We start from the raw sequence: 22687 nt of genomic DNA on the forward strand, positions 1-22687 counted from the left end.
CTGTAGATAGCCCTGCCCTACCCACCACTCCAGCAACATTTTTAGAAGCAGCAAAGAGGCCAGTTTAATTTTAAAACACAAAAGATCCCAAAGTGCTCTTCATGGGATCTGCTAAAAGCATTTTCACACTGGCAACTGAGGCTTCCACTGAGACTAGTACAGGTTTCTCCTCTCCTTTTAATCACAAAACCTTGGTAAACAATGACAGGACCACTCAGTGCCTATCATGGAGGTTATGTTGCAGAGTCATGGCACGTATCACACGTAAGAAAGAAAGCTAGGAAAGTCATATCCAGGACGCTGTGAGTGGTTGTGGAATAGCCCATTCCTTCTTGATGTGTCCCAAGACAGGTGACCAGCTACCCCACTGCGTGAATGCCACCCTCCACTGTGCCCTAAGGAATGGTGGATTCCAGAGTAAGGGAATGCATTAGCCCCCCCTACAAATCAAAGCTCTCAGCTTCCCAGTCACTGTAGACCTCAGTGCCTCTTTTCTGAGGCAACCAAAACATTTTTTGATCAGTAGGAGATGGCATTAATTTAAAAACAAAGAAAGTGCTAAAACAGTACCTTCCTTTCTTGTACTTATTTTTACTTCTTTTCTCAGCCTGTCAGTGGTATTACGTATGCTCTTATTTCCTACAATCTCCATCTCTTCTGCTCTTCTGTAATCCCTTTGCAGTTAAATGTCTTCTCCTTTATTTACCAGACCTCTGCATTGATGTCATTTGCATATTACTACAGAAAGACATGTTAAATCTACTTCCAGAACAAACAGTCCAAATAAGCTCTAGAAGGAATACCAAGTAAAATGGCCATTAAGAAAAAAGAACCAAAAAAAACCCAAAACAAAACAACCACATGAAACCCTTGTAAACAGCCTCTTTCCTTGTAAACAAGGAAAAACACAAGTACAATAAAATGTCTTACAAGTCCAACTAAAACTTGCCCTTTGGCTGCAGGTGTGGTGTTGATTAAGTCAGAGCAGAAATGTATCAGTTTATGTAGCAGTAGTGCAATGCAATACAAGCATCATAGGTATGAGAAGGGTCTATGGAATGCAATTATTGGAATTCAAAATAAAGAGCCCAGAAGGAAACTGCTGAGGATGCAAGGCCTTTCCACTGGGAACCTTGTGTAATAATGAAATGCAGGATTTGACCTAGAAAGAGGCAAAAAGGAAAAGAGCTGGACACAAAGAACACCAATCAAACCAAGAAACTTGTTGATATTGTATGCATCTGGCTAAGTAAAAAATTGGCAATTTATGGCAGCACTAGAAAACGCATAACTCAAGACAGATTTAAAATGTGAATGATACTCAACTCATCCAAGAGTAATAACCAACTTTCTAGTATGGTGTGCTTGCTATGCTCTACCTCAGAATGCTTTACCGAAGAGAGAGGATTGGACCTGCATCCTACTGAAGAGTCCCAAAAGCAAAGTTTGGATACAGCAAGAGGTACTCTCCATCCTTTCATACCTGGCCAACTCATCTGTTACATATCACTTCACTCTGATGTTGATGTGGCAGCTGCAGAGTGATCTAACAGAAAATGTATATTGCTAAATGCACCATGATGCATTCTGGTTTTTAAATTGTTAACTTTTTGAATATAAAAGATCATATTTTATCATGTATTAGTTCAATCACTACAGCCTTATCAATTTCTACAACTAATAATATAACTATGGAAAAGTACATCTCTTTCACATGGGCAATCCTGTACAGAGTTCATAGTTCTTGCTTTTTTAAGACACAAACCTGTATTTATACTGTAAGAAATACATCATATAGAAATATGTTGAAAATACAAATTGAAACATGACACACTCACTGTGCAAAGTCTTTGCAAACCTCCAGTGCTCTGTAAATAATAAACTGAAGCAGAGGTCATCTCATCAGGTTAATCATGAGCTGTACTTCCAAAATATAGTTTGTTCCAGCTAGGCTGTGCTATCTAGTACACAGATAAACAGGGATTTCAATTTCCAGGGCTGTCAAGCTTGCATGTTTTCCAGCACTGGATTCCACCATATTTTATAAAGATGCAATATGAAGCTGAGTGAAAAATAATTCAAACTGTGGTCTGCAACTGTGGTATTGCAGAAAGGGCTTCCAGACCAAATACATTATACACACTATGTTCATGCACACACTGCAAGTACAAAATTCTGTGTCATGCCGGGGGGGGGGGGGGGGGGGGGGAACACAACACACACCAAACCTGGAGGAAAAAGCACAATTCAAAGGGTCTCAAAACAGTGCCCTTTCCTACAAATTCTTATGACATTTTCAATAATCAAGACAAAAGAAAGCAACCCATGAGACTTCAGGCAGTTGAGAGAGATCTGGAATAAAGGCAGCATTTCTATCGCAAGAAGTGTGACTCAGGGGAGGGCAGTTGTTCCAGTGGGGGGAAGCTGAACCTTATTCCTAACTAGATTTTTGAGAAAGAAAAAAAAATTATAAATCAAAGACCATTTAGTTTCACACCAGGTGTTAAAACCCTGCTTCTAGATGCCATTAATCTCAGAGATTTAGCAACAGGCTTTAATGGGAAGAATCTCATTCTCTGTAGCAAGAAACAAAAGATCTTTCCATTAGACACAATGACCTCATCTGTCCCTCTCTGATCCTCCTTCACCTCATATGCAGAATCAAGTACAGCACAATTCATCACTTCAATACAAAGCTGTTTGCAGCTCAGTGGTCCACAGTTACGTTACATACCAAGCACAGAGTTTTTGAAAGAGAATGAAGCTACTTCGTTCCACTCTGTAAAAGCTATGGCTGCTTTGAAGCAATGTGGGTTCATTTTAACAAGCAACAGCTACTGCTGACAAACTTTCATTGTTATCGTTCATTTGTTAAAATCCCCGAAGTGTAGCAGGAAGTGAAACCTCCCACCATCGCATACACAGTGCCACAAGGAAAAGGTAGAAGGGCCATAAGGAAGGGCTCTTCGTCACTGATGGACAGCTCAAAGAATTAGGTAGGTAGGGAAATGGCTCACCTAAGCAATACTTTTAATTGGTAATGACCTCTGTTATAATCTTCTCCCTTTTTCCCTTGTAATTGCTCTTATTCTGTAATTCCCCTCCACGTAACTAAAACCACACCCTTGTATCCCCTCTTCCTGCAAGAGAAATACTCTCCTCAGGACTCTGCACATCGCTGTTTGAAATATTCATGTCATTGTCTTTGCAAGTTTTGGACATGCTAGTTAGAAATACTCTGTGTCTCCATTTCAACTGCTTTAGTCTTGCTTTTGCTACTGTTTTAGCAAAATTAATTTTTACCAAGAACAACTATGCTCTCTAATGAAGAAACATTGTTCTCCCCACTATATTTTCTGATTTCAAGTCCCCTCAGAAGACTTCCCAGAGGAAGTACAGATAGTGGTACCGGAAATTTAAACACTTTTTAATACTTCCATGGACATGTACTTGTCAGGTCCATAAACCCTGACTGAAAACCAAAGACACTGTTTCTTTCATTCCCACTGTCTGCTCCTCTCTAAACTCCTAAAATCCTGTTAATTCTCAAGAACTTTAGTCCGTAGTTTCGCATCCTTGCTTGCCTTTTCCCATTCAATTCCCTCAGTTCAATCTACTTATTTTCCACTAATCTTCTCCTATAACCCTCTCTCTTCCAGCTGCCTTATCCGTTTTGGCCATTTCAGCCGCTATCATTATGCAACACTGTCACTTTTAGCCTTGCCCCCTTGATTGTCATAACTTAACTCCAACATTTTGCCCCTCTAGCTAACTTGCAAATACAAAAGTATCTCCAAGCTCAGTACTTTTTTCTCATTTTCTTTGTACTGTACTCTCTCAAGGCTTTGCCATTTCATCTTGCTTATCTCTCCCCACAAAGACTACTGTCTCTGCACCGAAATGGGTGTCACCAGGACTTACGCAGTGAGAAAAGGCGCTTTGGTAATTCTTTGCTCTCTCACAGGCAGTACAGACTGTGCAGGGAACACAGTAAGAAAAAAAAGTGAGATTTTTGGACTAAGAACTGAAGTCTCAATGCAACAGGTTGAACATATTAAGATGAATTTATTTGTAATTTATCAAGTGCCAAAATAAGCTAAAAAGCACTTGCCTTACAATGAGGGAAAAGTCTCTGAGCTCAATATGAGACCTCAAGTTACATGATAGCTTAATATTTTTACAAATATTTTTATCAACAGAGTTCTCTTCTGGGACCTTGCAACCTTACTATTTATAAAATAGCACATAAGAACTGCCACAGTGGGCCAGGATGGATGTCTAGCCCAAACGGAATGACAAACTGGCTCAGACTAAATATCCAGCCTGACCTGCTAACCTGCATCCAGGGGCAGCCAAGAGTAGCTAAGGGAACAGTGAAAACCAGAGCAGTCACATAGAAATATTCTCTTCCAATCCCTGCAAAACACTTATCACACAGCTTTCTGCAATTTGCAGCTCAGTAACTTCCTTGACTAGAGGCGGTACCTTTTCTTGTCACTTTTTTTCTTCCTCCTTTTTACTTTTCCACCTCCTTTTCCAACTTTACTCAGGAGCTCTTTATACTCAGGCAGCATGCACAGCATCCTATGACAAAGAATTTCAGAACTGACTTACACACTATGCAAAGAAAAAATTATTTTCCTAGCTTTGAAACTGCTCCTACGTGTTTCACCTGGTATCTCGTCTAATACAAAAATCAGGTGGCACTGAGTATTCATTTCCTATTCACACACCTCACAGCTCTTATGATTTTATAGACCTCTAGCATTAGCATCTGGCCACTATTTCTTTTCCAGTCTGGAGACTCATCTGTGCTAGTTGTTCTTGCATGGACGCCGTTCCACAGACACCTCCTGCATCCTGCTGCCTTTCTTTATTCTTGTTGCCCTTCTCTGAACCTTTTCCAGTTCTACTCCACTTGTTCTGAGATAAAAGAGCCCTGAACAGCACACTATATTGAAGATGCAAACACACCACAGATTTACAGTGTCCTAATGATATTTTGATCTCTCTCTTTTCAAAGCAACTCCTGATATAAAATTGCTTTTTGACTGCTACTAAAGTATAGAGCTGATTTTTTTTTCTTCTTCATTAAATTACTGCTTCCAGTCCCAAGATCTCAGGCCAGCTCAAAATATTTTACCACTACTGATGCTGAATTTCATCCCCCATTTTAATGGTTGCTTAGTTCTATAAGGTTATTTTGCAGTTTTTCAGCCTACCCCCTTTTCTTTTACCTTCTTTTGCCCAGAATAACAGTTTCAGAAACAAATCTTGTCACCACACTTCTGTTCCAAGCCACTTGTGAAGATCCCCCGAGCACTCACAGAGATCTCTGTGGAAATCTACTGGTGACTTCCAACATATTTTAATCCTGGTGTTTTGTTTCTTACCATTTAACCAAATATTTACATAGTTGGCAGGCCTCCCCGCTAACCTGTGACTGTTTAGTTCCTTTAAAAGTTTTTTAAGAGGATTTTGAATACAAAATAAAATTTAAGCAGAGCAATACATGGTAAAATCCCTCTCATCTGCATGCTGGTTACCTGCTTCAAATGGCCACAGCAATTTAGCATGACTTTACTTCAAATCACAAAAATGCTGGCTGGAAGGGATGATCTCTGGGAGTCACCCAGTCTGTGCAACCAATAAAAGCCACAGTAGGTCAGGTCAGCTGTAGCATTGTTCAACTAAGACGTGAAAGCCTCCATCGAGAGAGATGCCACCCCCCACCTCCCTGGGTAACTTTTTCCAGTGCTGCACTAGCCTCCTTGTGAAAAAGATTTTCATGCAGTGCCCAATCAGAACATTTCAATCTGCCATCTGTGGATGTTAACCCCATTATGTGGTTTGTCACTACCAAGAACATTGGCTCTTTCATCTTTGTAAGCACCCTTCAAGTAGTTGAAAGCTAATATTAACATATTTCTAAATCTCCTCTCCATCAGGCTCTCCTTCACAGAAATCAAATCTTCCTCTGTATCTCCATCATATTTGTACAACGCCCTTTTTAAAACAATTACTAATCTAATTTTTTAATTAATGCACTCAATTTAAACAAAAGGCCTATTGGTTTCTAGACTCCCCAATTCCACATGAATGTTTTCTAAAACATGGCATCAAATTAGACATCAAGTTCTGAACTGCTGAGAGACTTAAAAGCATGAGGCTGCATGCCACAGCCTGTAGCTGGTCTGTTTCACTCTTCCATTCCTTGAAAACTAGGGTATGCTACATCTGGACCTGTTAAATTGGCAACATGCAATTTGTTCCACAATCTTTCCTACAGATGCATCCAGATGAGAAAGGGAATCTCGTAAGCCTCCCATAAGAAGGGTTCCAAAACAGGAACCACCCTATGCTTTTCAGTGGTGAGCACATACACACCAGAATTACTCAGTTTTATGCCGTGATACTATCTCAGATCATTCATTTCCTAATGACATCATACACAGGCCACACAGATCCTTCAACTGGCTTCCTGCTACTGGTGTGGTTGAAAAAGACATGTATTAATTTTATGTTTAGCCTGACAGGGGGATATTTTGGTCCTATTTCCTTCTTTGAACATAGCCACAGCTTTTTTTAAGATGTCTTCTTGCTTTTAATAGTCTCCTCTACCTTGTCATTTTGCTATAAAGGCTTCCTTTTCCTAAGTCATTTTTAGACTGATGGTAAGCATTTGTGTGGAGCCTCCAAAACAGCATCCTGAAATAGTGTCTCTGCCACCTATGAACGTGTTACTCTTACAGTTGCCCTTTCGGTTTTTCTTTAAATGAACATCCTCATTTTTACATAGTTTCCCTTTTTGAAGTTGAGCATAATTTAAGAGAGGGAAGAATAAAGGAGAATTGCAGCTTGTTTTTCTTGCATCCCTCCCATTTTCATTTCTTGCATTTCCTTAGTTTAGGGAGGAGAGAAAGGCAGAATACCTGTAATGGTCTGCAAAGCCATCTCACAAGTCCTTTTCCAGAGAGCATCTTAGAATCTCTTCATGACATCACCATCTACCCACTGAACAAAATACAGTCTTTTACCTACCTTTTAGTCACCATCCCTCTGTGTTCGTCTAATGTCTCAGTTCAGTACTTGTGCGGAGCCTAGCACAGTGGGGTCCTGGGTCTAGCTTGTAGGCTCCTAGGAGATAAGGAAACATAAAAGACAAGTAATAGGTATTGAAGAGACAGCTCATCAGCAGTTCTCAGACATTTACAGCAGTCATAAAACATCTGTCTCTCAAGACAATAAATTAGAAATGTAAGGCACTGAACCACACAGTGTGAACAAGTATCAAACAGAAAGAGACAGAAAAAAACTCATTCTTTAAAATGACTGGCAGCTTGGGATGAGAATCAGAAAATAGGAGTGTATTTGTCACAGACTTAGAAAAATCCATGGGATATAGAAGTTTGAGAAAAATCCTCACTGTAAAATCTCCCTTGGTGCCCTAACCACCACTAAAATCAAACATGCTTAAAAAGTGAGCTGAAGTCTGTCCCCAAGTGAAATCCATGACAAAATTCAGGTGGGCAAAACTTCAGTATTCTTTCATGTTTCCATAAAACTAAGTTCAAGAGAAAAACAAAGTTACCGTCTGATGTCTCAAAACAATACAAAAGACATTTTTAAGAAAAAGAGACGCATCATTATGAAAACTTCAAGATATTAACCTATTTTGTAGGAACAAAAAAGACAACATAAACGTTCAAAATATCATCTTGCTTTTTCTTTCTTGAATCGAAGAAGATACTGCTAATCAAATGAGTGCTGTCTTTACCGGAAACAGCAAGAGGAATCACACAGCAGTTTCCTGCTCTCAACACTTCAACAAAAAGGTACTTCACTTCAGAAGTTAAAAAAATAAATAAATAATAGTCCATCCAATTTAAGTATTCATTTCTTTGATTGAGAATGTCTATGGCACAGAACAAATACACTAGCAATCAACAGTTCACCCTTGAACCTAATCAGAGACAGGAGGCAAAAAGGAGCCGTAATTCCACTCTGTATACTCATTTCCATAACGTGCCTGTACTAGATGACTGGAAGGGCTTGTGAATTTTTTTCCAGTGTTTTTCTGACCTATGAAAGTCTCAGGAAGTTTTCCAAATGCATAAGCACTACTATATAAAAACATTTTATGGCAAGGAAACATCATATGAGCAAAAGGAACTCTCCAGGTTAGACAACGAAGATCTAGATTTATGTTCACCACGTCAAAATTTCTCATAAACCCCCTGCTCCCTGTCACCAAATACTTCAGACTTTTATCATTTACATATTTTCTTCTAAATTAAGAATTTATATCATATGCACACATACACACCCCTCCATGAAATTCAGTGATGTCAAACTGCTGTAGAAGTTGCCAAGAGATTTAGATAGCATTCTTCATGGTATAGGGATCAATCGAAGCTAAAGGATGGAAGGTCACTACGAATTTCATACTCCAAGGTGGTAGGTGAAGCTCATATCAAGAAGACATTGCATCACCTTTTCTTTGCCTCCTGCTTTTCAGAAAGGCAAGAACAAATTTAAATCTTGGAGGAGGATCAAGTTCTGCTTTTTATATTGCTGTGTACCAGAGAATACCTCAGCGCAACTACCCGCCACCCATGCATGTACTCTGAGACATTCAGTCTGTCAGGTAATTAATTACAGCTGTTACCATGCAACAAGTTCTACAGACAACTACAAGCAACCCATCTCTAAGATGCAGTGTGCTAGTGATGTATGTGTGCACTCACTACACCAGAATGAGCAATTGAATTATTATCCTTTGAAACATTACAAAGAAAGCTGTATACCTCCATTCTTCTAAACAAACCTTACAGTACTACTGCTTTCTCTATGCACTTCAACACACCCACTGTCCCCTCAACCACTCCTTCCACAATTTGTATTTCTACATAAACATCTTAGATTCTATTTTAGCAACATAAAAGCTTTACCAAGTTTATTTTTACTCTAATCTGAATAGAAACCAGAAAGAAGAGTCTGAACCCACCTTAATGATTTAGGGAAAAGACTCACACACAGAGAAACAAACTTGTAAATCTTGGATTTCTACAGATTCATGTCTTGCTTCCCTTATACCTTTTGACATGGCAACCCTACTGTTCCTGTGACTGTGGCAGCACTCTCATGGGGCACAATACAGTATATGCTGGACTTAGGATAACACCAGAAATTAGCCTGAGTATTCATTTAGTTAAGCTAAAGCTATGCTAACCCAGCCTACACAGCCCACACCAAACCAATCTTATGGAAATTGTAAATTAAGCCACCAAAATCAGCAAATTTCCTGAAAAAAAAAATATTTTTTTTTTTTTTGGGGGGGGGGGGGGGGGCGCGTGTAATATGCTTTAGTTTGCTTTTGCTTTGGTTTAGCATCATTTGCTGAAGCAAAAAGGCTGCCGTGGATGTGCTCTCGCGTCTGTCTCCTATCCCTTCCTTTCAAAACGACTTCTGAAACTGATGATCAGTTTCAATCTAAACCAAAAACTTTCACAAAAATGGCCAGGCAAACCAAGACACAAACTCACTTTCCAAATAGCTGCTTTTCCCAATCAGTGACAAACACAGGCACACAAGAGGGGAATTCAGTCATGGCGTATTTTATTTGCCCAGAAGCATGTTAATTTAAATGAGCAGGGGAAAAGAACCTTCTGCAAATGGATAAAAATATATACAGATACGTACTAGGGGACATTTTCCAGAAATCTTCACTAGATTTAACGATGAACTCTTGGAGTGGCATTTCCCACTGCTGTCAGAATATGGTACTGAAGTCATTGGTGCAACCAAACAGTATGATTAAGTCTGGTGGGGGTGTGAAGAATGCACACGCCGTTAACAGCCTTCGCTGTCAGACAGATATGGGCACTGCTTTCACATCTGTCTAGTATATTTGGAAAGATATTTGGCTATACACTGAATTGAGCAAAGAAATAATCATAGCCTGTCTAGACACCGTGGCGTGTCTGCATGCTGAGACTTCCCGCTTCTGTTGTAGCTGTACGGCACTGTTCAGGCAGCATGCCACAGCAGCAGCCTCACCTCACCCAGTCAGCTGAGAGCTTGCCCGGGCACCTGGGATTTTTATACAGTACCTAATGGCAACCACTGCTCACCTTGCAAGGCAAAAAAAAAAAAGACGCTGAGAGGGATAGGACCACACCTGCTCCATACCTCTCCCCCAGCCAGCCTTAGCTTCTGCTCCACAGAGATCATCACAACCTGAGTTAAGAAAGCTGCTTCAAGTGACTTCTGCTGATGGTGGTGCTGAAGTAGAAGCCTCAGAAGAACCAGAGAGACGGGGTTTTTCCCCCAACTTCAGTTGTGTTTTGGGTTTTTTTTTTTATCTGTTGTTGCTTTCTGGCAGCAGGAGAGAAAATCATGTCAAAACTGTAAGTGTACCAAAATTGAAAGGGAGAGTGGAAAAAATTATTAAGAAAAAAAAAAAAAGATACAATATCCTCCCTCCTCTTCCCTTCTTTAAAAAAATCCTGCATTATGCAAATATATCCCACTTTCAGGGATGAATCAAGGATGAATGGTTAGAACAGCTGCTATATGCAAACTTGTGCTCCTACAAAAACTAACATTTCTCCTTATAAAGTATGCTAGCTAATATTATTACTTGTCCTCCCCTTTTAATGCTGAAGAGGTCGTCACATGAGGAAAAAGATCTTATTAGATCCAGCTTATTTGCTGGGCTAAAGAATGGATGTGGAAAGATGGCAATTATTCAGCAAAATCTAGGCATAAGGAAAATGATAGAAATAGGAATACCCTTCTTATAAAGCTGCATTTTATTTATACACTTTTCAAATCATAATATTGAGTAAAGTAAAACCAAAACAAAATAAATGTAGGAGTTTTTAAGGAAAAAAGCAGAATGAACAAAAGGTCAACAATGTCTTTGAGCTTGTCACAGCCGTCACTGTCTGAGACCATGGAACCAGCCCACACAAATGCATCCCAAACAGGCAGACACCCGCAGACATACTGCAGAGCAGCAGCTCTATGTGTGGAGCACTACACCCGCTCCTACACTCCTTCATGTGCTGGGCTGGGAAATAGCCAGGTCTTCACAAATATAGTTACTGGTTCAACTCAGAAATCATATGCAGAGAAAAAAGGAGCAGTACCAGTACTCCCTTAAGCTTCAGCATTGCTCCTGCCCTGCTGAACACAAGCTCCAAGTCATGCAGAGCGATGGATGTACACACACACGTACACACACTCCCACGCGCAAATCACGTAAGCCATAGATCTGACTCATCCCGAGTTTGTCAGGCTTACTTCATAGGCATGGTAAATCCAACATTATCAGACCACGACACGCTCACAGCCACTTAAATAGTAAAATACTATTTACAGTATCACTTTATTCTCCACTAGGCCAAAATAAGAACAAATGTAGAGACTGGAGTGCCAGGATGGGAAACATATTGCTGACAGGAAAGCATAGATTAGAACATGTAAAGTCACCAGTCAGCCAGAGTTCTCTGGTTGAAAATTGTAAAACAGAATGACATAAGGTTTATTTGGTTTCGCAGGGATTTGACTAATAATAGCTCATTTAAAGCCACTGAATTTGCCTGCCTTAGTTGCTTTAACTCCATCTAGGTCAGAGTGACAAGACATGTTAGTGTAAATTTAACCTTTTAACTAACCACCACAGATTTATAGTCCAAGAGCAGGACTTAGTTCTTGCCAAAAACCACCATGATTCCCAAAATAGTAATTTTTAAAGTATAATACATTATTAAGACTGCTGACAGAACAAACAGTATTACTTAGCTTAAAATGGTAGAGAAGGAGAAAAACAGTAATAAAGGAGAAATTATTGTGATCTTGCTCCCACTGAAGTCACGTTTTTCATGAAGACTTCAAAAAGCAAGGAAAACATGGCATTTATCTAACTTTCCTCAAGTTACACAAATGAGTATTTTAATGTAAAATAAATCAGTTCTGATACAACTCTGATCTCCTTGAGTTTGACAGCAAAACTTCTGAAAATAATTATTCTTGAGCTTGACACCATTCATCTTTGTGCTTTTCTGGTCTTTGACTGAAGTCTATAGACATTTCAAGCGCTCTGTTGCCACTAGTGTTTGCTGTCTACATGCCTCCAAACTCTTATATGGTTTCCTGAACCTGAAGTTCATGGGATTGATAATCCAGACAAACTTTTCTAGCTCTAGGATACCGACAAGAGTAGCACCTTTCAGCCAAGTTGTGTTAGAACTGGCAACATGACAGGCTGAGAGTTTCATGATCAGAGAAATCAACTTCATAATGAAAGTCAACAAAGAGAATTATTAAACACTGTAGCATAATATACCCAAGATTTGTGTGTGTGTGTGCATCTACAAGACAAAAAAAAAAAAAATTTTCTAGAACTTTTTGGTGTCCTTAAGATGAAACTCACAGCTGTGTTGTGCTGGTTGTTGGGTTTTGGTTTTGTTTCGGGGGGGGGGAGGGAGCGGGGGAAGGCACTAGCATTGCAGGAAGCGTACCACGCAACAATCTTCTTGAGAAATCTCATTTCTTCCCAAAAATGCAACACCATACTGCTTCTACCTCTTCTACAATTTTCACCTGTAAGAAAAGTAGTCTCAGCGTCACTCCACCCACCCTGATAAGAGCAACAGCCCATAGAATAAAATGTTATTACTCTTCTAGAATTCTGACAATTTCACGTCACATACAATTCTCAAATTTAAGCCACACACTTAAAACTGATGTTAGCATGTAAATCTCAAATCTCATTGATCACCATATAAGTTATTCAATATCTATGCCAGTGTAGGAAAAACTAGCAAAACAGTATACCCTGTGATCTATGCATTTAGTCCACATGAAACCACACAGTTACTTCCTTTCTTTCATTAGCTAGTATATGGCTACTTTATTTTCCAAAGGCAGCAAGTAAGCTAAGAAAGATAAAACCAAAACTAGGGTATCACAGAAGATAAATCTTGACCAAAAGCATCTTTAGATTTGTAATCATAAAATATTATGGTTTATCTGGCCTTTTGTAAAAGCCACAAAACCTTTTCAACCTACTTTTTAAAAATCAAGTGAAGCTTAAATGACAGACACCTTTCATAGAAAAGAAAAAAAAAAAAGCCCACAACCCTCAGGAAAACCCTGGGGTTTATTTACCATTGTAAAAGACATTTTCTGTACTGCAGGACACCAGCTGATATATTTTCTGTATCATACTTAATTCAGAGACATCTGTTTGCTAGCAGACCAAGGATGAAGCTTGGGGTTATGAGACCTGGATTATACTTCTTGCTCAGCAATTTATCTGTGGTGTAGCCTTAAGAACCTTGCTCTGTGCCCATTTCACCATTATAAAATGTGAAGATGTCTTATAAGATATACCAGTTTCTTTAAGCAGAACACATTTATTTATATAGCTTGGTGAACTGCACTGTGAAAACTGCAGTTCCAATGAAGAGTGGAACTCCTGAGTACAGTGACAATTTCAGGAAACCTTTATGGTCGCATTCTCTCAGTCAGAGCGCCCAGCTGCCTTCTGGAGAAACAGGACTGAACAGATTCATGTAGGTACTGCAGATGCCAAATAATAATGAAAAGACTAATTCTGAATATTGCAGCTGCTGATAATGCTTATTGCCTAACAATGCAGAAAGTATTACACTCACTATTGCCTACAGCGTGCACTGCTGCAGAGAAAAAAAAAAAAAAAAGAAAAGAAGTGATATGTAGTCTGGGAGAATCCAAGAAGATAGTCTGAAGAGGAAAATAACGCGGTGCATATAGCTTGAGGTTATGAGGAAAGTGTCTGCTAATATGCAGCAGGCTCCCATAACTGTGCAGCTGAAGTAATAATACCTTACAAAATGCCATTACAATGTACAGTGTTTAACAACTGTGCCAGTTTTCACTCATGTCAGTTTATTCCACAAGCTGGCTTATCCACTTTGTTAGTGTAAATGGTCCAAAATAATTTAAAGAAATCATATCCACTGCATTTTAAAGCTAGGAGACCATATTAAATCCTGGGTAAGTCTATTAATTTCAATTGTGATGTATCAGGGAAAAAAATACATCCAATTTTCCAAATGGGGGGGGAGCATTCTTCAGCTCTGTGTGTGTGTGTCTGTGTGTGTGTTTGTGGGATACAGGTGGTGCAACATATCAACAGGCTTAAGACAATTTAGGTTCCAGGATGTACTAATGTACAGGCCAAATGTACTGAAATTATTTATGCTATAAGAATAAGAGAGAGAATTAACAAGGCATTTTTAATTACAGTGCTTTCATATTCTGCCTCAGTTTTATTTTGGCTTAGATTGTTCCCCTTCAGTGATGGATGCTTTCCCTTCTTCCATCTCAGCATGCATGAGAGAAAGACAAAACTTAACATATCCATCATCAGAGCCAGAACACAAAGCACCATCTATGTGGTACTGTAAATTGCAAACAGATAGATGCTCCCTTCTTTCCCCAGCAAGCTTCTTAGCTATTCTACTCTTCAGCATGAAGGAGAAAAACATCCAGCTGTGGAGGTTTTTTTTCCTAGGTAGCCGTAAAGATAGCAATAATACAGTGGTTGTGATCTGAACATATTCCAAGGCTCGTCTGAAATATTCTTACCCAGGGCCAAATGATTACCCCAATAGCAGTGAAAGCATTCAGTGCTTTGGCATTCTTCTAGCATCTTATCCCTCCCTTTGCCACCCAACATGCATGCACACTCCCATCTCCCTGGCTGCTCCCAGTCCTGAAACAAACATAGATGCCTCAGGCAAAGCAAAGATACAGAGGTAAACACTTTAGTCCTGGACATCATCCCAGAAAGGACACACATATTAATTTCCAAGCTGCTCCTCAACAGATTTTTTTTTTTCCTTGTGTTCAGTACTAACAAAATTAAGGAAGCCGAAGAATTTAATGTACAAGTAGGATCCCTGTCAAGAATTTCATTACAACACTTAGTTCATCATAAACTGTTATTAAAAGCAAATATCTACTGTAGCCTGCTGTGCACTAGACTTAAATAACAAAGCAGGCACCAGATTCCAGAATTGCTCTGCATTATGCCCACTGCTAACTACCTGTCTCAGCCCTCCTTGCCCTCCTCCAGTATCTCCGATCTTCACAGAGTGTATACTTAATTTCAAGCGGCATATTATGTTCACCTTTTTTTTTTTTTTTTTTTGAGGGTAAACCGCTAAATAGAGCATGAAGTACATGATTCTGCACTTGCCACACTGACATCCTACATGTTCACCTCAGGCAGCAGAAAAAAAGAATACCTGGATCTGATTTTGCTTCTGTATTTCAAATCTGCTTGAGATACCTATTTCATGTGAAAACATAATATATAAAAGAGCAAACAGTTTTGGTAGCTGGTGCTGGGGAAAATCTGGAGTTTTTTCACTCAGGCAGTTGGGGAGAATTTACCCAGAAAAGTGTGCAGAGACATCAAGCCCGCTACCCTGAGGGGCCTTTATTTAAACACAGTATTAAATTCAGTATCTGGTATTGGTTCTCATTTTCTTTGACAATTCACCAAGCAAAACTTAAAATGTAGATGTTAATTCACAACTTAATAGAATGAATCAGTAATACATACAGAACTAACTGCAGCAAACTGCCCAATAAACAGGAAACTCCTATTAGAAATGCCTTTAGAAACATTCAACAACCTGAATTGTGACACGGAAGATTTTGCTTGCTAGGACAGGATGGGAGGATGCCATGTCCTGTCTGCAATCACTTCTATGATTCTGCTGTTTCTGATAATTTATAATTATATAAGAAGAAAAAGACATTTGATTTAGAACTTCTGCACTAGAGCAAATCCCTAAAATTTTCCTAGATCAAGTGCAGGAAATAAATAGCACAAACAAGGAAAAGAAAGAACTAAGATACACCCAGACTTGATATGGAAATCCTGATGTTAGGACTGGAACTCCCTTCAGAAGTACAAACAAGACTGCTGGAAAAGTTGCTACGTTCCAAAGTTCTCATTCTCCTTCAAAGGTAAGAGAACTTGGAACAATGCAACAAAGCAAAGAGAAACATGCACCGAGATAAACTTTGCCTAAGATAAGGTTCAAACTCTACCACTGACTAAATATAAACACTTGGTGCCCTTGCTGCATTTGCCAGTGCTTTTACCCATCCCACTTCTTAACTTATTCTCTAACTTTCTATCCCAAGGTCTGAATACTTTCAAAACAAATTAATTTAGCACTCACATTACATTATGCTGGAGGCAGTATTGATACATAGACACTGTAAATGAAAATTAGACCACACAGAAGGGTATATTAAATTATCCTAGATAAAAACAATATTAAAATGGGATTTAAACATAATAACATTAAAGTAATAGGGTAAAAAAATACATATAATTTTGCAAATAATTGTAGTATTTTAATATTATTATTGCAGATGAGATGAAACAGGACAAAAATGTGAAAAATCAGGAAATGTGAAAGCATATTTAAACTCCCAGGCCACTTCAAATGTCTGCCTCACTGATGCTGTGCCTTAAATGTGCATATAAATATTGGCTATAGCTCCAAATCAGATGCAGCTGCATTTTCAGAACATTTCAAGTTTCTCCCCCTGCCACCCCCTCTTTTGCTTGTACCCACACATTTCTATGCAGATACCTTCAGATGGTTCCTCTAGTGAGTAATGAGTTCCTCTAACAGTCAAGATTCAAGTCAGACTTAACTTTGTTGCATCTGGAGAACTTGGACTTTGAGAAACTATATACACCCCATCCCAGTTACTCAAAATCAGGCTCCGAATACTAAAAATTTTCTTCATACAACTTTAACTTATGTCACATTCCCTCCTTATTCCCCCCAAAATCCTCTTAAGGACGTGGTTCAGATTCAGCAATATTTGGAAGAAAATTTTCCCCACCAACTTCCATAAAGAGACCTTTCATGCTCTTTTACATACTACTACTGGGAAATACTGGGGGAAGAAAGGAGAAAGGTTTCTCTATTCCCTTACTGGAACATGCTCTTCCCCATGGGAGACCTATGGGCCTCATACTTTGTGCTTAAAGTCTCAAAGTAGGTAGAGCAAAGAGACAATCAGGCAGTCAGCATGGCTGGGGACACCGAGTTGGCCAGTTCCGGAGGCAGAGACCAAACAGAGCAGGGAAAATAAATACAAGCGCTCTATTTTTATGTACATCTTCTTATGGCAAGCTGGTGATATATCTCAGAGTGGTTAGAATGGAGCTTATAGGCACAAAACACAAAGCAGAAGCTATACTCCTGTGGATCTGTGTTTCCCTATCCCCTATCCACTAAATGGCTGCTCAGAAAAATACTAACAATGAAAGACAGCAATAAACACTTCTTGACACACTGGTTTTAGGTATACAGGCTGCCTTCCTTTTTTACAGAGCATAAAGATCATCATCTTTTATATTGGGTCATCAAAAAACACCTCATTTTTATATATAACATTAATGGGAAAGTACTTCATAGCCTGTACATGCAAAAGCAGATCCCATTTGGGAGGCATGCATTAAGGCAGCGAGAAGAGGAGAAAATCCTGATTCAATAACTGAAGGAAATCAAAACTAATATTGAAATGGAAAGGATAAGGCAAATCATCAAGTGGGAGGTTAATAAACTCAGCACCAAGTATCTTGTCCTTGTTTACACATACTTACATGCTTAAAACTGCAACAAGAGAGTGCTATTTGCTGTTCCCTGACAATGTCCCAATTCATGTTTCATTTCTGTATCTCTTGAAACATCCGTAAATCAGAAGAGTCATTACAGACAACCGGTTACTTAAAAATTTGATGGGTAGGTCATATGCACTATAGTTCCCCCCCCCTCCTTTTTTTTTTTAAAAAATATGCTAGAATTTACTACAGTTTCTAACAGAGGATATATTACTGGGATTCAATACATTTATTGTTTTTTCAGGTTCAGAGATTTGCCTTAAGTTTGTAAATTAAAAACAGCTTTCTCAAGAAAAGCTGAAGTTAGTAAGTGAAAGCTAAAGAAGAAAGTTACAGTCATCAAAATACTTCCTCTATAGCCTACGGAGTGACACCTTTAGAAATGTCAAAGTCTTTTGACAGCATTATGGCAAAATTAATAAGCTCATTTTCCAGGCATCTCATCTGTACAACAGAATGTAATGTTAATAAAAGCAAATATTCTGCTCAACAGCACTTCTCTTCTAACTCCCAAAAGCGCATAGTAGAAATCTTGTGGGGAAGCTTGTATAAAAACCCAAGTTAGTTGCCCACCTAGTACTGTTGTGTACGTTAGATACTGCACAAGGACACAGTCTATTTCTTCAGGCATCTTCTCCCATTCTGCATTAGCTTGTTTTCCATTAAACAGATTATGCCAGAGTTTTATTAATGATCTTTTACTTGCCTCTGTGCATCTGTGATTCAAGGAAAAGAAAAGATGGGAAAAGGCAGAAAAATAATCTAAGTCTCCCACCCCTTTATTAGAAGGCACTGTACAGAAATTGCCTTAGAAGGAATATCATCTTAATTCACACCAGCATAACCAAGAGGAGTAGTTTTTGTTTTCTTTCTATTTATTTTTACAGACACACTACTTCCGATGTGTGGTCCACCTCCTTAGAAAAAAACAAATTAGTTAAGGATGCCAGAGCTGTCCCCTCGATGGCAAAGGAACAAGGAGAGATGGAGAGTAGCAACTGTGGTAAGAATTCCATTCAGGTCACTATAAGCATTCCCACTGGTCTCCACAAAACACCAAACAAACAAGACTGGAATCCAGTCAACTCCAGCTTCAATCTTTCAATACCTATAATTACTCCGAAAGGACTAATGAGGAAGGCAGTTCTCCATCTCATAAGAAATGCTGACAAACAATCAGAAAGCAAGACACTTGGTATGGTGCAGGAGACAAAGCTCTCCCTTAAAATACTGGGAGAGATAGTGAGGGAAGTGGATTTTTAATGAATCAAACATTTCCAATAATTTTCTCCTACAGCAGAAAAGCATTCATCTGCTCTGTCTTTCTTCTCAGACAGTCCTATTTTTAAACCATCTGTTTCATAAAATGGGTCTATTTATATATTACAAAACGCAGTAAGGCCCTCTGAAACAAAAGGGACATGAGACAAAGAATTGGGAAGAACTATCTGGCACGTAAGAACAGCTCTGGATGGATTTTTACAATTTGCTCTGTTCAGAAAAGTTACATCATTTCATTCCTTCCCTACTGATCAGAATGGGGTTCCAGACTTAGCCAAGGCAGACTTATATGAAGATGTAGGTAAAGTCTTGTTCACAAGGCAAAAATTAGGCTTGATCTTTAAGAAAACCAACCAAGATGCAAAATCCTTTATATTTACTGAAACACTGGATATTCTTCCCCTTCCACAGAAGATCTAATACTTATGCTCAAAGACTCACAGTGGGAATGAATCTGGTTTGAAATGCATAGTATTGTAGGTATTGGACTTCTTGAACTTCAGACGAGATAGAAGTAGCAAATCAGCCTCTCTGAAGCCTAACGCAACATCACTCCAAATAAATCACCTCCCAAACACAATTATTCTAGTAAAAACTCAATTCATGGCCGACTCTTAAAAGGTTTTTCAGTGTTTTATTGCACTCTTTTAATGATCTAATTTTACAATGTAATTCTTCATTACTTATCTTGGATCATCATCTTAAGCTCTCATTTCAAAGAGCAACAAAAACAAAGGTAAGTTGTCGCCTGGAGTTCTCAAAAATTTTTCTGAATAGCAAGGTTGGTCAAATTAAACTTCAAATATCATGGCAACTCTTCTAAAATTCTTTTTGAATATATCATCTGCCACAAGGCGAAGTTTTCTCCAGCAGATGTTCAAACCAAAAACTAATTTAAAATGCTAGTACCTCATACTGCAGATGGTAAGTTTTGAGTTCCCTCCTGATTTTTCATTAAAAATACCCTAACCTGGTCCTGCAAAACACCTCCAAGAACCACTTCCTTGTCATGGATTATCAAACTGAACCAAAAGGAGGAATATGTTTAAAAGATAAGAGAAAGCTGCAACTCAGTGAAAATCATCCCTTAAGCTCGCCAACATTTATTTTTGCTAAACTGTCACTAAAGTCCTAAGAAAACTCAGTCACTCCCAGCTACAAAAAGAGACAATATATATCGTTATTTCTATGGACGCCAGCGTCCCTTTTTGTTGCACTGTTTTCCCATTTTCTAGAACATCAAGTTTAATACTAAAGAGCAGGCAAGCAAAAGAAAGCAGAAGTAAAACCACCACAACCAATCCTAAACACAAGAAACAATCATTTAATCTTATTTTATGATGTGTACTTGTATAGGTAAATTGCACTGAAACAGAGAAAGAAATGTGCAGGTATTATTTCTAGCGCCATCTCCCATCACCCTTAAAATTCAAGCATTTTAACATTCATATACATATATACACACACGTATGTATATAAAATATAGAGCAATGATAGTATCAATTATCATAATAATACAAAGTATTATATAAAGTCTTAAAATGTTTTAGCATAAAACGGTGGGGAAAAATCAGTCACTAGAAAACTGCAATAACTCTTTCATCCCTAGTTACAAGCATCTCATGTAATTAGTTAGCATTCACACCCACAAATGTGTTTCTTTTAAGAATAAAATGTTGTAGTATACATTAAAATAACACATAGCAGCAAGAGTCCCAAAGCAAGATTTTAGAGAGCCTTAGTCTTCTAAAATCCAGGCATCCACACACTGCATTGTGATTTTGGCTTCTACCATAGGAGGTGTCTCCAGAGACACTGCTTCATCCTGGCCTGGGATATAATCAGGATGCTGAAGAGTTCAGTATCTCAGAAGCATTTCAAGCCAAGTCGCCCCACAGGACAGTTACCTTCGCTAAGGTTTCTGTTCCTGGACTGGGCAAATCAAAACTTGTGCAGAACTCAATAGTACGGATCCTACTATTAATACTGATGTTTATAAACAGCACATCTTCAAAGAAAAGTGGAAAAATATGAAAGCAGCAGCCATGACTCGGAACAATCTGGAAACTGAAGATAAGAATGGAGGGACAACAGAAAAAGCAATAACCAAAAATAGGGCAGCGTTCAAGGTGTTAGGCAGAACAGATAACACTTTCAGTTAATTGCAAGAAGCAAATATTGCAAAGAGAGACACAGGAAGGGCCACAATCTCTGTGCCAAGCACCAAAAAAATCCTCCTTCATCCCCCAAAAAACAAAATTAAGCCTGCAGGAATGATAAAGTACTAGGAATCAGCTCATGGGATTAACCACATCACCATCAAGACATTTAAGCTAATCCATTCTCAGTGTGCCAGTCACAAATTACAATTTACTGAGATCTGATTACAAAAAGCAGCTGTTCACCAAAACCATGACAAACCAATGGCCTAAGGACAAGGATGACTACACGCTCTGTGTTTGATCTACATTATTTCCCCAGCTAGTAGTCCTCAGACTGTAAATGCATTGCAAAAACACCTGCCTTAGCACAGGGGAAAAATACAAGCAATGACTCTTTTGTACCCTTTTACAGAAGACCTGAGCACTAGATGCACGTCTCTCAGCTGCTAGGTATGTTATGATGGGACAGCTTCTTCACCTGTAATGTGCCTGAAATATATATCTTACATTCCGCCATTATTTACAATAAAACTTGTTGTACGTTATGAACCTTCATTTTAAGTCTGTTGCAGCTCTCAGCGTATTATTTAGAAGCTGTAGAAGATGCTCCTTTCCAGACATCAAGACAAGCTTTTCATTTTGGATTTTGAAAAAGCTAAACTCACCAGCCAAATGGCTAGACATAGCAACTGCTTAGTAGTTTAAAACTTTTCTAAGCACTGCTCACAGTCATCAATAGTCCAACACTTCAAGAGCTGAAGGAGCACCAACAGAAGGGTACAAAATTTCCTTCCTCTTGAAAAGTAACAGGAAAAAAAAAAGGAAAAAAAACCCAAAACATTAGCATTTAGCAAACCATATTGAAGCTCATCTCCTTCTAAGTATATTGAGAACAACTGGGGACAGCTGAGACATCTAGAAATGCTCAGAACACATATCCAAACACTGCCAGTGTTGTCCTCCCTCCTCTGTACCAGACTTCCCATGGGCTGAGCAAGCTCTGAGGCACAGAAAGGTTAAAGGGAAGAAGGGAACCCAAGGCCAGAAACAAGTTTAAACTGACACAGCTGTAATAACAAAGGCACACAAGCTTATACCACAATAAATTTTAATTCTAAAGAAAACATCAGTTTAAAAAGGTTTACCTTTTTCTTCATGCAGATTATATCAACATAATTTCTTGCTTTCAATTTTCATATTTTTTTACATACAATAGGAAAGGTTTTTAAAAGAAAAGGCAATGAGAAAAAGGTGTATAAACATGAATACTACTAAATTACAAAGGCCCATAGTTGAATCCACATTGAAAACATCGGAAAGTTTACCCAGAGATGCTTTGTAAAATAATTAGCCTTTCACCTCTTGGGAAAATTCCCTGAGAAATTAAACAATTTCCTAGAGATCTGCAATTCCTGGAGGCATAATTGTCTAAAAGAACTGGTATTCTTTATATTTTAAAAATCTTTTGTAGGTTTTGGGTTTTTTAAGGGATAAGGATGTTTCTCTTTCAGAATGCAGCTGTGAGTAACTT

General features: G+C 38.6%; 1 protein-coding gene across 4 annotated transcripts in view; it reads right to left on the reverse strand.

The window, feature by feature from the left end:
* SEMA5A (semaphorin 5A) overlaps positions 1-22687 on the reverse strand; it is a 354071-nt gene that overhangs the window by 258700 nt on the left and 72684 nt on the right. For all 4 annotated transcript variants that reach the window (XM_037380621.1, XM_037380622.1, XM_037380623.1 and 1 more), the window contains exon 2: positions 7042-7137. The gene's annotated coding sequence lies outside the window, so the exon portion shown is untranslated. The remainder of the gene's footprint in view (positions 1-7041; positions 7138-22687) is intronic.

The sequence above is a fragment of the Falco rusticolus genome, chromosome 3 (assembly GCF_015220075.1).
Source record: "Falco rusticolus isolate bFalRus1 chromosome 3, bFalRus1.pri, whole genome shotgun sequence".
Classification (NCBI taxonomy): Eukaryota; Metazoa; Chordata; class Aves; order Falconiformes; family Falconidae; genus Falco; species Falco rusticolus.